The sequence below is a fragment of the Vicugna pacos genome, chromosome 1, assembly GCF_048564905.1.
Source record: "Vicugna pacos chromosome 1, VicPac4, whole genome shotgun sequence".
Lineage (NCBI taxonomy): Eukaryota > Metazoa > Chordata > Mammalia > Artiodactyla > Camelidae > Vicugna > Vicugna pacos.
Window position 1 is genome coordinate 23,263,383 of NC_132987.1, and position 15,827 is coordinate 23,279,209.

At 32.2% G+C, this 15,827-nt stretch overlaps 1 long non-coding RNA gene across 1 annotated transcript in view; it reads left to right on the forward strand.

Annotated features, from left to right (window-relative positions):
• The window catches only part of LOC140695702 (uncharacterized), a 518,879-nt gene extending 505,610 nt beyond the window's left edge, over positions 1–13,269 (forward strand). The window contains exon 6 of the long non-coding RNA XR_012071528.1: positions 13,161–13,269. This is a non-coding gene — a long non-coding RNA (uncharacterized lncRNA). The remainder of the gene's footprint in view (positions 1–13,160) is intronic.
• The last annotated feature ends 2,558 nt before the right edge of the window (positions 13,270–15,827 follow it).

Below are 15,827 nucleotides of genomic sequence, written 5' to 3' on the forward strand. Positions count from 1 at the left end.
AACCACACAAGTTAAAGGAGTGTTAACAGACTTGATTCACATAAGTAACAAATATAAGCTGTGTACAAGAAAAATATTCTAAATAAAGACATGGATTAGTTGAAAATAAAGAGCTAGAAAGATGTACCATGCAATACTAACCTCCCAAAAGTCTGCACCACTGTGTTAATATTAAAGAAAACAGGACTTGGAATAAATATTGAGAGAAAAAAAGACATTTCATTTTTATAAAAAGTTAATCCAACATAGAGACTCATAATGTTTAAGACTTAGAAAGGAAGAAGTAAGCTTCCGCATCTACAGAGGGCATGATTGTGTAGTTGGGAAATCCAAAAATAATCTTTTTTTAAAAATATTAAAAATAATTGAATTTAGCAAGATGCTAGATAATTGATCAATATACAACTTTTTAAAATGCCTCTATACACCAGAAACAAATATTTGGGATATAATTCTTTTAAATAGCCTTTATAATAGCATCAAGCAATATCATATACCTAGTAACAAATCTGTTGAAATATGTGCAAGATCGTTTCTGTTAAAACTAGAAAATACCAATAGGAGAAAGTTAAAAATTAATAAAGAAATACACGGTATTGAAGGCCTTGAAGACAATATTACCAACAAGTTCATTTTCTCAAAATCGGAACACCACTTTAGTGCCATAATGATCACAATTCTAATAGGCATGTTTTCTGGAAATTGTCAATCAAATTTTAAAATTTGTATAGAAATATGGTGGTCTAAAATAGCCAGACAATCTTCAGAAGTGAACAATGTAAATTTATACTAAAAAGTAAGGAACTTATTTAAAAAATTCCAGTAATGAACACAGAATGGTACTGGTGTAAATATAATGACATGTACCAGGCATACAGAATAGAGCTGTGAACTCAAACTCATGCATATATTCAATAATCTAATTTACAACAAAGAAACCACTGCAGAATCAAGTAGACAACCATATGGAAAAATATGAACCAAGATCACTAATGTATTACAAGCACATATGTAAATAAAAATGTATCATAGATCTTACAGTAGGCTGTAAAAAATAATGCCTAAGAAGAAATATAAAGCACTAAATTTTTTCTAAAAAGTATTAAGCATAAAAGAAAGAGTGATTAATTGGACTTAATTAAAATTAAAAACTTCTGTTCATTGAAAGGTGATATTAAGAAAACGAAAAGTTAAGCTACAGACTGGGAGAAGATAGTCATGATACATTTATCTTGTTATATATAATTGTATCTAGAATACTCTATGAATCAATGAGAGATACAATTAAAAACTCTTTTCAAAATGCAGTGAAATCTTTGAATAGGCATTAAGAGGATATACTAATGGCCAATGACTTTTGGGGGGAAAAAAATGCTTAACATTATTTCTCATCAGGAAACTGCAAATTATAACCATAATGGCATACCAGTCCACATCAATATTTGCAACAATAAATGCAAATAAATATCAAGAATTGCTGAGAATGGATAAGTCAATAAAACTTTCATCATTTATAAACTGGTACAAACTTTTTGAAAATTGTTTGATATTACCCGCAAAAGCTAAACATAAATCCACCTTATGACCCATCTATTTCACTCATAGATATATAACAAAAAGACACAGAGAAGATTGTTCTCCAAAGAGATAACACAAATAGACCACATTGGATATAATACACATATTCATTAATTATAGAATGTATAAGTAAATTCTGGTATATTCATTTAGTATAGTATGTAAACAGCATTTTTTAAAAAAAGGAATCTCAGATTAAAATCAATTGCTGAAAGAATCCAAACACAAAAGACTACACAGTATGTCATACCACTTATGTTATGGTCAAAAAAGACAACACTGATCTCTGATGACAGAAGTCAGGTAGAGCTACCTTTGTATGAGGTGTGTATACTGGCAGGAATAACATGGAGGACCTTCTGGGCAATGAAAATGTTGTATATCTTGATTTGAGGTGATTATAAATTTTCTGAACTTTATACATTATATCTATGCTATTGTATCTGTGGTATCTCCAGTATGTAAAAAGTAAAAAAATAATAATAATAATTTGTGATATCCATACATACTGGTATGGTTTCCTAAAACACAATTTGACAGGAAGAGATAATTTGCCAAATGTATCTGTGCACTAGAATACAATTTACATAAGAACAAATATTTCCACCAAATGCTTTTCCATGCTTGCTAGCGATGTATAGAGAAAGATGTAGAAGGAACTATAAGCTAAAAACACCAGTTAGCACAGATGTTGGGGTGTTAATGTGGACAACAAATGCTGGGAGCAGTAGCCAAATGAATCCTTAGCATTATTTTTTATCCTTTAAAATTTAAAAGAAGACCATATTTATTTATTACTTTTTTAATTTAAAAATATTGCACAGTTTAAGAAAGAACAGTTATAAATTAAGATGACTGTTGAAATAAAACTAGACAAAGCAATGGAACTGTTAGAAAGGAAAAGACAATGAAATATTCTAAAATGCTATACAAATAACAAAGGGATGAAAAATATGAATGAAAATATAGGATATGATGAAAATTAGTCCATAATTCTTGTAACTGTCTGGTGGGATTTTGTTGTTGTTGGCTGTAAATTCCATTTGGCATTGCACTTCCATTTATTTACATTGTATTATCTGTGTTTCTTACTTGATACAATCCGGTGGGACTATTAAATAACTTCTGCTTTTGTCTAGACCATTGGTGATCAGGTGCTCCATGCAAAGTAAATTTAAATGAGTCTCCTCTGTAATTAGAATCTTACATAAAATAACAAAAGCTAATAGTCATTAGAGTTGTTTTAGTTTGTTTCTTTATTCTGTTTTCTATCATTCCAGTGCTAGCAACTAGAGAAGATCAGAAAGCAGAATGGGTTCCTATCATTTCTGAGCCTTGTTCTTCAATCTTTCTTCAATATTTTGAGCTTCCCTTATAATATACTCAACTTTTTTCATTAAATTCACTGATTACTTAAGATAGCCAGTTTTATTTCCTATAGTTGAAACCAAATAACTTTCACTGATAGAATATTACCAAAAATATAAGGATTATATGAAAATGAAATAGAAAATTAGGAGAAAATTAGTTAACAAGAACAACACATTTCACAGAATGGATGTAAAAATCTCTCTTCTGCACATATTTTATGGAATTTCTGGAGGCCTAGGTAGAAACAGTACACATTATTCACTTTTTATCTAGTTGTACTGCTTGATTGTTTCTCATTTAAATGTAATATTTTCATAATGCAAAGGTTTTAAAAATATAAATGCAATAGATATTTTATTAATCTTGCAAGTATTAAGGAAATAGAGCAGTCAAGAACCTTTCTGGAATAAAACTACAAACCAGTGAAATTCATCAACTAAGTGATTAAACAAAGCAAAATATTCAAGTATGGGAAGGTTCTGGTAAAATAACTCGAACTAAATATATAAAGTGGGCATTTAGAGACAAATTAATAATAAATCATTTTTATAGTTTTGCTGAACAATTAATATAAAGCAAAGAAACATAAGTCAAAAAAACCAAATTTGTTTGTAAAACAGGGCATTAAACCATGATACTCCATTACTAAACCAGTATATCAACTTCAAACGCTGAGGTTGTTGGTAATTTTCACATGTGTCAAAACTGATTAAGTGTTAAGAAAAAAAGCAATTATTTTGCAGTGATACTGACCTATGACTGAGTCACAGCTCTACCATTTGTTAGCTGCACAATCATGGGCAAGCCACAATTTCCTCCTTTAAAAACATTCTGGAACATAATTCAGAGTTAAATTAGGTAACATATATATGTCCTCCAGCTCCTTAAGTATAATTTGTAGGGGTTGCCAATTAAACTACTGGTTACTTCAGTGTTGTGTGGCTTCTGCTCTATTGACAATTGGTAGACTTTAGTTGTTAATGAATATTTCAAATTATTTAAGTCACAATTACAGTTATTTACATCTCGTACTTACCTGTAATTATCCCTTGGTAGATACACTGCTCATTTACATGATACGTTTCAACAGTGATAAAGAATTAAGAACAGCCTGGGCTGAGAAGACATTGGCAGGCTAACAAATTTTGTGTAGCCTCTTGGACATAATAGTGCATAAACAAGCCCTTCAAAAATCACTTTAAGCAGGGTTGGTTGGCAGTTGTATAATTTTCTTATATTGACAAAGCAATTATATCTAGCTTCTTGCAATGTTTTCTGTCTTGAGCAGGATGGAATGACATGCATTCCTAACCTTTATATCACATGAAATTCGATTCAGGGCAGCAATTTTAGTTGCCTGCTTATGGAGATAGAAATATATTATGTCAAAATTCAACCAGCATGTCAAAATGATAATAAAACCTTTACATTCACAAAAATATTAATTATTAAAATGCCTTTTATTGCACCTTGAAAATTTAAGAAAAGAATCCTGAGAACATTAAAATAAATGGTTCACTGTAAAAATATTTGCTACAGAATTATAAAATTTTCAAAGAAACTTAATTATTCAGAGTTATCTATACAGTCTCTTCAATTCCTTGTCATCCATTTATACTTTATTTATGCAAATGTTCTATCCTAATATGCATTTAACTGCAGTCTTAACTGGCCTCCAAAATACAAGATATAAAAATTGTATAAACATGTCTTCTTTTTTTAAAACTTCATTCCAGTTTTGAATTTAATCAATCCTTCATTTTTATATTCTTTTTTCCATTGCTTTCGTGGCATTTTACTAACTTACTTCTCCAACTACTAATCAGATTGCAATTAAGGGATTTGTCATCTTTGCTTAATGCCCTGTCTTCCTAAATATGGGTGACCCTAATTCTCTGTTCGTATCTTAATCAACTCTCTTCCCAAAGAAGTATATTAGTTTTATTTTAGTTATTATTTTATACAGATGATTCCTGGAGACCTCTTTACTCAAACTTAATTGATCAAAGCATTCATTCAAAATATTTTACTGAGAACTTACTACATGTCATGTGCTATTTGATGTTCAAAGACAAAACAGTAAAAAATTTTGATTCCATGAAGTGTATGTTGCAGTTTTAGTTGATGATTTGCACTAAGAACAATAAAGTGGCTGGATGAAGAGACACAGTGTGACAGATACATGTATAGGTGCAGGACGGTGCTACGTTAGACAAGATAGCCAGCAAAATTACTGACAAGATATCCAAAATTCCATATTGTTTTAAACCCCCCGAGTCTTGAGATATTTTGTTTCTTATTCCGGAACAGAACATTATGCCTGGTTTCCCATTTTACACCATGAATGACTGTCTCACTGCAATTCCAACACGAAAAATATCTACAAATAGTGCTTATACCCCACCTCCAAAAGCACTCCCTACTTAATTTCTTATTCCTGATGAATTCATTAATTTTTTACTTATATACATTATGGTAGACATGGTACTTGGCTTTTCAGCAAATAAAAAAGATAGTTTCATACTTTCCCTCAAAAAACATCATTATGATTTTAATTAGGGATGCTACACTTCTCTCTAGAGCAGAAAAAGAATTTCAATTACATGGTCAACTCCTCTCTCTAACTGGCTTTTCAAAGTATAGAGTTCATTCTCTCTCAACCACTTAGTCTTGATTATTCTTTAAAATGTTTTTAAAAATCACTGCTTTTCTTACCAAATTTGATTGCCTCGTTTTCAACTTCAAGGTCCACAACAACAAAGCAATCATATTATAGCCTCTTTGTAACAGGACTTCTGCTTTCATTCTCACTTTTCTTTAAAACCCATATTCTACATGGGTTGCACATTTACTCCTGTAACTCTCACAGTAACAAAATGAAGTACATACTTTTAGAGCATAATTTACATAAATTTACATTTACATTTTTTTTTTTTTACGATTATGCCATTGGCCCAAGTTTATACAGCCGAGAAATGGTCGAGTCGAAATTTGACAAGACTGAGGCCATTGGTCTCTAACATTTATGCCTTCAACGATTTAAATACTCAAGATTTATATTTCCATTACCATTTTTTTAATCTCCTGGTATAAAAGAGGTAACAAAAGAATAAAAGAGGAATGCCAGTTTTATGTGCACCCAGGCACACCATTATTTATGGCTATTTTTATTAGAGTATCATAGCATCACCACCTCACTGGTTATGTCTCCTCCAAGATCTGCTTGCTCTTCCTTCTCTCCCCACAGTTTTCGGAGATGCCCTGTTTGTAGACGGTGGGTGTTACTGCCTCGGCTCTCTATTTGCCTTTCAATCTCAACTCTGCAAGCTTTGGTAACCATCTACCTTCCTTGTTCCCCCATCAGGTCATAGGCTCTGGCTCTCCACTCCAGAATTGTGTTATCAGCTGAACAATTATGCAATCTGAATTCTCAAAACACATTCATAGTAAACATTTTGCTACTAACTTTCTAATAGGTTAATACAATTCAGTAAGGATATTGGAGCTCTCCAAAGTTCCTTTGTAACTTCTTCCTCCTTGCAAATTGATTTTATGTTTCCCTGAGAATTTTTTATTTTAAGCAGTGAGGGTGAGACAATTCTGTAAATCTTGGAGTAAAACAGGGAGATGAGATAAGTATGTATTCCTTCTTTAAGTTTGGTTTGTTTTTCCCTCTTCCAAAATATCTAAGTCCACAGCTTAGTGCTTGATGATCCTTTGGGTAATTGAGAGTTTAAAATAGAGTAATGCTACCTTATCAGGTGGTCAATGCTGATTAAATAGTGAGGGGTTCCTGGCAAGTTGCCTAGCCATACATGAGAAAAGGTGAGTAAATGGTATATTTAAAATATGAACCACATGAATTCTTTGAGGGAACACACCTTTAAGCATATTGACTTGACTGTATGATATTGTCTGACTATCAAACAGAAGTTGAAAAGCATTTCTAAAAGAATTACAAAATACACACATATGTAAAAATTCTCTAAAAGATTATACAGAAAATTTTTAAGTTATGTATGGTGATGTATGTTAGTCAGACATTGTGCTGATCGCATCATGATATATACATATATTGAATCATTATGTTGTAAACCTGAAACAAATATAATATTGCATGTCAATTTTACCTCGATTTAAAAAGAGAAGAATAATGTGGAGAAGAGCTAAATACTTTATATTTTGATCATAGACCAAAATGAACATGGCATACTTCCCAAATCAGTGCAGATATAAAATCAAGCAACTATTTGTTCCTGTATTTCAAGAAGAACTCAAAGAAAATAGCCATGAAATATTAAAAAAAAAACTGATCATACCATGAGTAAGACCAATATACAAGTTGTTACAATAAAATCAAAATATATACCACCTTATTGAGACAGAAATTGAACTTTTCAAATAATGTATATATAGCCATATGCTTCCTTTTCAAATATTCTCCTGAATTGCCTCTGAAAACATGGGGAAAAAAAGAGAACTTTACATTTTAAAAATAAAAATTAACCTATCAGACCTGACATTCGAAATTGTATTGTGTCACATCTGTTCAATAGAAATAAGAACAGTGCAAAGAAGTAAAAGGAAATGCCATCTCAGCCTATCATAATTTTACTAGATATGATTCCTTAACACTGAGCAAAGTACTGTTTTAATTTTCAATTTAGTAACATTTTTATTTAGGTAGAATGTTTATACATTCCTACTCATGACTAAATTCACAAATTCTGCTTCTTGGTGCATCCATTCAGGTTTAATCACTGATTACTTAATGACATGTAAGATATTTTATTCTTTAATTCTATAATGCCCATTTGATCCTTTGTTCACTAATTTTCTCAATTGAATTACTCTTTGTTTTCTTCCACTGTGATTATCTTTTTTCTATGTTTATTACAATAGTAATTATAATTATTTTGAAATTCTCATCTTTTAACTCCAAAATCTAGATCACTTCTCTGTTGGCTAATATTTACTATTTTATGTCTTGTTTATTTATCCTTCAGATTTCCATACTGTGCTTGATAATTTTCTATTTTATTTTATTACATAGTACTGTTTGATAAACTCTGAATTATACTATCTTTCTCTAAAGCAGAGGCTGCAATTTTTCTTGAAAAATGAGACAGTAAATATTTTAGGCTTGGGGACCGAAATGTGTCACAACTCCTTAACTCTGTTTATGTAGGCTACAAATAGCCACAGGCATATGTAAATACGTGGCTGTGAGTATGTTCCTATAAAGTTAATTATCAAAATGGGTTGTTGCCCCACAGGCCATAGTTTGCCAACCCATGTTCTACTGTATGATGAGTTTCTTTCCAGCAGTCAGTTAAATTTGAACTGAATAATCTTATTATTGTCATCGTTTGGTTTTAGGCTCTATTAGGGTAGATCTATTTCAGCTTTCCACTTAGTCTTAAGAATTCGCTCTTTTTCTGAAGATCTGGCCCTAAATCTTAGAACGTGAGCTTTATGTGGTCTCAAATGAATGCCTGGTATTTACCATGGTCTTTCTTCTTTGGCTATCTCAGATCTCCAGTTTCCCAGTACGTATGAGCCCAGAATGTTCTCTACTTAGCCTCCAGAAGCTTCACCTGCATGTGCATCTTAGGAAGTGAGCAGGGACCGAAAGAAAAATGCTTCAGAGAGATTAGGGTTCTTTCTCTGTGGTGCTCTCCTCCTAGGAACCTCACCCGCCCTGAGCTCTAAACTCTTTTTCCTCCAACTGCCAACACCGCTGCTTTCTACCTTGACTCCACTCCTCTGTGTGCAGTTAGGAAAGGGTCTCCAGGGTAAAATTGGTGAACATGGGACTTACCTCAAATATTTCTCCTCTCTCAATAACCATAGCCCTATTTTTTTTTTAACTGCTAAAGCCCCAAAATAGCTGTTTTGTATGTACTGTCCATTATCGTATGTGTTTATCACGGGAGCAAAGTCTGATACTAACTACTCCATCATGTACAGAAAAGGAACTTCAGTTGCCAAGTGAAATTGTACAGGTTCCAGTCATTGCTGTTTCCTAACGGGGTGGATTATAGTCTTTGATAGACAGCTAGGCTTGGGGTCCCCATTGTCTTAATCCGATTAGCTACTGAATTGAATTGTTTCTGGGTTTTAGTTTGTCATTACTCCACCTCTGGCTTCCACCTTTTTCTAGAACATAGCCCTCCACATTTTTTGACATGATAGCTTGCTGAGTTCACCAGGGGTCCTTCCCCAAGTGAGATCCTTTTCTCCTCACACAATGAAATTTATGAAAAAAATTTAAAAGAATGTATTCAAAAGCTAGGACAAACTGACAAATTAACAGAGTAAATGAAAATTTTTCCTAAGTCATTCCTCTAGAACTTAAAACTTGTTTAATTAATATTTTTCTTGAAGCGCAGATGTATTTTGAGTTCTTAAAGCTCTAACGATGTTTGAAGATATTCATAAAGACAAAAACAGTTTCTACCAAGAAGGAAAAGATTAACTTAATTGGAGTTAAAAAAAGAAAAAAACACTTTCTGAGCTTCAGAGAAAGGATCCTTGATCTCAACTGAAGAACAAATGAACCTCTGCAGATATGCCTAGATGAATTTACCTACTGGAGTCAATTAAACTGTGTTGCTGAAGACATGTGTGTTAAAGACTGTGGAAACCCAGTCATGCTTGTTCTTGGTTCTTAGAATAATCTCATGTGGTAAAATGCACTTTGGCTTAAAAAAAATTATTTTCTTGTGAATTGGGGAAAAAAAATCATTCCCCTATTTGTTAAAGAAGATAAATGGAAGATTCAATGGGCTCCATAAAAATAATAAATAGATTAAATTCATTTTTTACTGGTTTGATCAATAGAAACTAGAATGCATTCATTTAAAATAAGCTAAATTTAAAAAAAAAATAAGAAGGGGTCAACTGAATTTTTAACTATTTGAATCGACTGACATTTTAAGAAGAGTCTTTCTTGAAATTCTGCCATTTGCCACAATGTGGATGAACCTGGAGGACATTATGTTAAGTGAAATAAACTGGACACAGAAAGACAAATACTGTCTGACCTCACATTTATGTGGAATCTCAAATAATTAAACTCATAGAAGCAGAAAGGAGAATGGTGGTTGCCAGGGGTTGAGAGGGTCTGGGGGAAATAGGGAAATGTTGGTCAAAGGCTATAAAATTTCATTTATGCAAGAGGAATATGTTCAGGAAGTCTAATTTACACACAGCGACTACAGATACTGTACTGTATTATATACTTGAAATTCACTAAGTGGGTAAATATAAGTGTTCTCACAAAACACACACACAAGATAACTATGTGAGGGGATGGATATGTAAATTAGCTTGATCATGGTGATTATTTCACAATGTGTGTATATATATCAAAACATCAAGTTGGAGACCTTATATATTTTTGATGTCACTTTTACCTTAATAAAGCTAAAAAAAAACCTTACTTTCCTAGAAGCAGCCAACTAAAAGAGAGAGAGAGAGAAAGAAAGAAAGAGAGAGAGAAAGAAAGAAAAAAAGAAAGAAAGAAAGAAAGAAAGAAAGAAAGAAAGAAAGAAAGAAAGAAAGAAAGAAAGAAAGAAAGAAAGAAAAGAAGGAGGAAAGGAAGGAAAGGAAGAATTGTGACAATCACTGACTAATTAAATAAGAATCGAAAAAACAATGAATCATTTCAAAGGGAAAGTAATACTCGTATAAAGCCTAGACCATCAATACAATTTAGAGACTTTAAATACATAGAATTTTATACTGGTTTAGGAAAAAGTTTACTAATCTTCGTTTGACATGAATATTTGAACAAATTAGATTGGTTAATAATTTTTGTGTTCAAATCTGTATATCTTCTAAATTACTTAAACTTTCTAAATTTAGTATGCTGGCTTTATGTGGCAAATAAGTTAACATTCTTTCCACAAAATATTTTAAGTTTGAGACTGTAAACATATGTGTTTAACTATATGAAATGACAACTACTGTCTTTTAAGAGGGTCTGTCCCCGAAAGCTCTGAACATTGCTGCAAATAATTTAAACTTAGTTTTTCTCTTATTCTGTCTGGGAAAAAAAGTGTTAAATGTCGTCTTTCTGACTGGTAATATCATCAGTGACCATATTACAATATAAATTCTTAGTGATTTTGAATACTTTAATCAATATTAAATTAAGGAATTGGTATTCTTTGGTTACCATTTATCTTTTTTTACCTGATCAATTTCTAAAGACACAAATATTTAAAATAACAAATTCTTTGAAACTGTGTTTGCTCTTTGAAATTTCCACTAAGACGGCAAATTTAACGTGGTAATTGAAAGCAGTTTTGAAAAATAAGAAAGAAAAATCAATATTCAGAAAAATAATTTATCCTTGAAATATAGCTTACTCTTACATAATTAAATTGATTGATTGATTATTCCCTGTATTTTGAAAAGAGAATTCCCTATAGCATCAAAAGTTCACTTCCTGAAAGATTGTTACATATTTGTAGCTATGCTCTGATCTTGAATTATTTTTTGCAGATGTTTTTCATTTATTAAAAAATACTTAAAATTATTTTATAGCTAATACTTCAATAAAGGCTTGTCTTCAAACACCCATGACTTCTATTTATATCCTGATGTAAGAAAATGTTTAGCAACTCTTTTTTGATACTGTCTTTTTATAAATCCAGATCTTAAATTCTAAACAATAACTTCTTAAGGATATTATTTATATATAAAATAGCTTTGGAGTTTCTCATGCAGTCACTGGCCCATATAAAAGATATGTCTCTACTTTACCAAAGGAAGATTATTCTATATTTTGATTAGTTCTCCACAACTGTTTTTCTGTTAAGTTATCAAGTAAAAATAACAAAAGAACAAAAAACCCTGGGAACACCAAAAAACATTAATTCTTCCTAGATTAATTATTTAGAGGTAAATGTTACCACCATAAATGCTTTAGCAACTGAGTTCTTACCAGGTTGGATAGACACTTAGATTCATGTTCAAAGAGTAGCACACACTGTAAACAAATTGATTTTGTCTCTAGCTATAAATGCTCTTGTCATTCTTGGTGATTATAACATTTCTTTATGGTACAAATCAAAGAGCCCTGGAGGTCAGTCAGCTGCCTATTTATCCTACCGCTCCTGCCCTCAAGATAATCATTGACTGCATATTCACAGAGGATTTTACTCTCCTCCATTTTGATAATGTGGGTTGATATAATTAACTTAGCAGGTCTATTCATATTTGTCACCAACAAATTGGTTTTTGCTTTTATCCTACCCATAAAGGCCTCTGCTACAAAGTGCAGATCAGAATTCAGTTTTAAAGAAACAGCAAAAGGGCTGCAGTAAAAATCTGTACCTCATTTCTGCAAACAGCCAGCACGCAGCTTCATCAAGCGGCTGGCTTAGGATTTCCAGCATGCTCTCAGGCCAGAAGCCAGCAACTTTATAGATAAAGTCTGCATAACTCAAGACCCAAAAGACAAGAATCAATTCCGTAAGACTAAGTGAGCTGATTTAATTAAGGCTTCTCACTATATCATTAGCCCTTAGTTTAACATACTGGTGATTGGTATTTAGTTTCAAACAAACCCCTTAGAATTTAGAAAGAAAAAAATTCTGTGAAGGATCTAAACGTGAATATAAATAAGAAAATGTTTCTTAAAAAATAAGGTTAATGATTCTATCTATAGTATTGATTGATCATATTTGTAAAATTATTCAAAACAGCGGTTAATAAATAAGAAAATCCCTGAAAAGAGTAAGCCAGTAACAAAAATATGCGGGTAGAGTCATTAAACATGTCAGTGCAGATAAGTAAGTTAGTAACCAGCCAGACATGTTAGGCAAAGATAATGTAAATTAGAAATCTGTAAGATGTATTAGGCATGAATTAAAGTAAGTTGGGAATCTGTGGGGCATGTTAAGCAAAGATAATTTAAGTAGATAACATCTTTGCCGAACAGATTTTAAAAAAAGGGGATAGAAGGACCAGAAGCTGCAAATATTCATGACACATTTACTATAGATGAGGCACTCAAAATTTATGAGGTGATAAATTGGCTTATCCCATGGTGACAGCCATTGTGTGGTCCCATGAGAACTCCACTAAGAAACGCAAATAAAGTCTATAGCTGCTGGAAAGACTCATGGAGAGCTACAGCTACTGGCTAGGCATGCTTGCTGCTGTGTTGACCCAATATAACAAGTCTATGTTGGTTTCAGGCACCTGCTGCTTCCTGAGCTCCCCTGATCAAACCTCAACTCTGGTCCTCAAAACCACACCTTCAACAGGAGAAGGCTGATGCAGCAGAGAGGCAGACAGGACCTAAGAACTCCCTATTTCAGGTATTGTGGCCCTTCTTTTATTCTTGCACCTTACCGTAATTATGGCAGTCTACTTCATCTATCTATCTCCCCCTGCATATCACTGTGTTTTCAACTAATTCAGTTAACTGTATGACTTAAACTGTAATTTGGTTTGTTTGTGAGCTTTATTCTTCTGTTATCTCTGAAATTGCTGGCTTGGCCATGTACTTGGAGACTACCATTATATTAAGACCATCATTGTATTAATGCAATTTCCCATACAACAGACACCAAAAATTTGAACCTCATTAAAATCAGAGAAACTAATAATTAATTCTGTTAAACTCAAAACAGCAGCCAGAAGGATCTCTGTCAGTGTATCAGATTATGTCTTTTCTTTAAAGGACATCCCATTTATTTCTCTGAAAATACAAGCCAAAATTCTCACATTGGCTTATATTACCTACAATAGCTGTACCATCCCCTTTGCTCCTCGTTCCTTTTCTGACCTTTACTCTTGGCTGTTATTCTGTTACTCACTCTACTATTGCACACTGGCCTCCTCACTATTGCTCCCTGTCTCTTGGCTCAAATGGAATGTCCTTAAAATATCTCCACAGTTAATTCAAGTCTTTGCTCAGATGTTACCCTTTAAATGTCCACCTACCCTTGTCATTCCACTTAATATTAAATCCTGTGTACCTGTACCACCAACATTTACACTTTTCTATGTTTCCATAAACACTTGACTCTATTATCATTTCATGTAATTTATTTAATATATATACCACAGTTTTCCCCAGTAGAATATTAAATTTATAAGGCAGTTTTGTCTGCCTATTTGGTTCTTTTTTTAATCGAAGTATAGTCAGTTTATATTGTTGTATCAATTTCCAGTGTCCAGCATAATGTTTCATTCATACATATACATACATACATATTCCTTTTCATATTCTTTTTCATTATAGGTTATTACAAGACATTGAATATAGTTCCCTGCTCTATACAATAAGACCTTGCTGTTTATCTATTTTATATATAGTAGTTAGTAGCTGCAAATCTCAAACTTCCAATTTATCCCTCCCCATCCCCTACCCTCTGATAACCACAAGTTTGCTCTCTATGTGAGTCTGGTTCTGTTTTGTAAATAAGTTCATTTGTGTCATTTTTTTTATTTCACATATAAGTGCTATCATATGGTATTTTGCTTTCTCTTTCTGGCTTATATCACTTAGTATGATGATCTCCAGGTCCATCCATGTTGCTGCAAATGGCTTTATTTCATTCTTTTTTTAATGGCTGAGTAGTATTCCATTGTATGTATACCACAACATCTTTATCCAGTCATCTGTTGGTGGACATTTAGGTTGTTTCTATGTATTGGCTGTTGTAAATAGTGCTGTTATGAATATTGAGGTGCCTGTGGACTTTTTAATATGGCCATTCTGACTGATGTGAGGTGATACCTCACTGTAGTTTTGATTTGCATCTATGTGACCATTAGCGATACTGAGCATTTTTTCATGTGCCTATTAGCCATTTGTACATCTTCACTGGAGAAAATTGTTTAGGCCTTCTGCCCATTTTGGGATTGGGTTGTTTGTTTTGTTTTATTTATTTTTTTTTTGTTATTGAGTTGTATAAGCTGTTTGTATATTTTGCAAATTTCTGGTGAAAGCCTTTGTCAGTTGCATCATTTGCAAATATTTTCTCCCGTTCTGTAGGTTGTCTGTTTGGTTCTTTTCCATGACTTCTACTTTTAGACTAGTGTCTGGTTTATAATTGACATCTTTCCAATTAATTAATGGATGAAAATGAATGAATCATTAATTTTTTTCACATTTTAATACAGCAAAAAATAATTTTGTAATCCTCAAGACTTGTAAGAGTCTTGTAAGAAATTAACACAACTATGTTGCTGGTAAGACATTATAGAATTAATTTGAGCATATTAACAAGTTTTAAAATATCCATACCATTGTAAATCATTTATTCAGCTTCTGATACTCAAATGAAAGGAATGATTTTGAACTATAGGGAACAATGTTAAAGTGCTTATCTATGAAATGTAGAAATATCAGCAATTTCTTCTGTGTAACTTTAATTTCAGAAAATATCCAAAGGTTTAAAACTATGTCATTTGGTCTTCTCTTTCCAGGAGAACATAGGATTTCAAACAAATTAATGACTCCATTTTATGAATCTATTTTTTGTCAGACATTTCATAGCATAATTTTCTGAGATAATATTTTATAATGATAGTAGAGTAGCTTCCAAACTTTTACATTAAATTGAATAAATTATTTCCTGAAATAGAAACTTTGCAGTTTTCCCAGATCATAAGGGTGATGGTCATTACAATTAATATTCATGTTGCACTCTTACCAGTTAAAATAAGAAGAATCAGTTGTATAATTGTATACATATTTATAGCTGAAGGCATGTGTTCTCAACTGGCTTTTCTCAAAAAGACTGATTTTACTCAATTATAAAGTCTTTAAATGGCTTTAAATACTGGAAATCTGCACTGTGGCATGGTTCTATTACTTTAATTTCACTAGTATATATTTAAATTTTTTTATT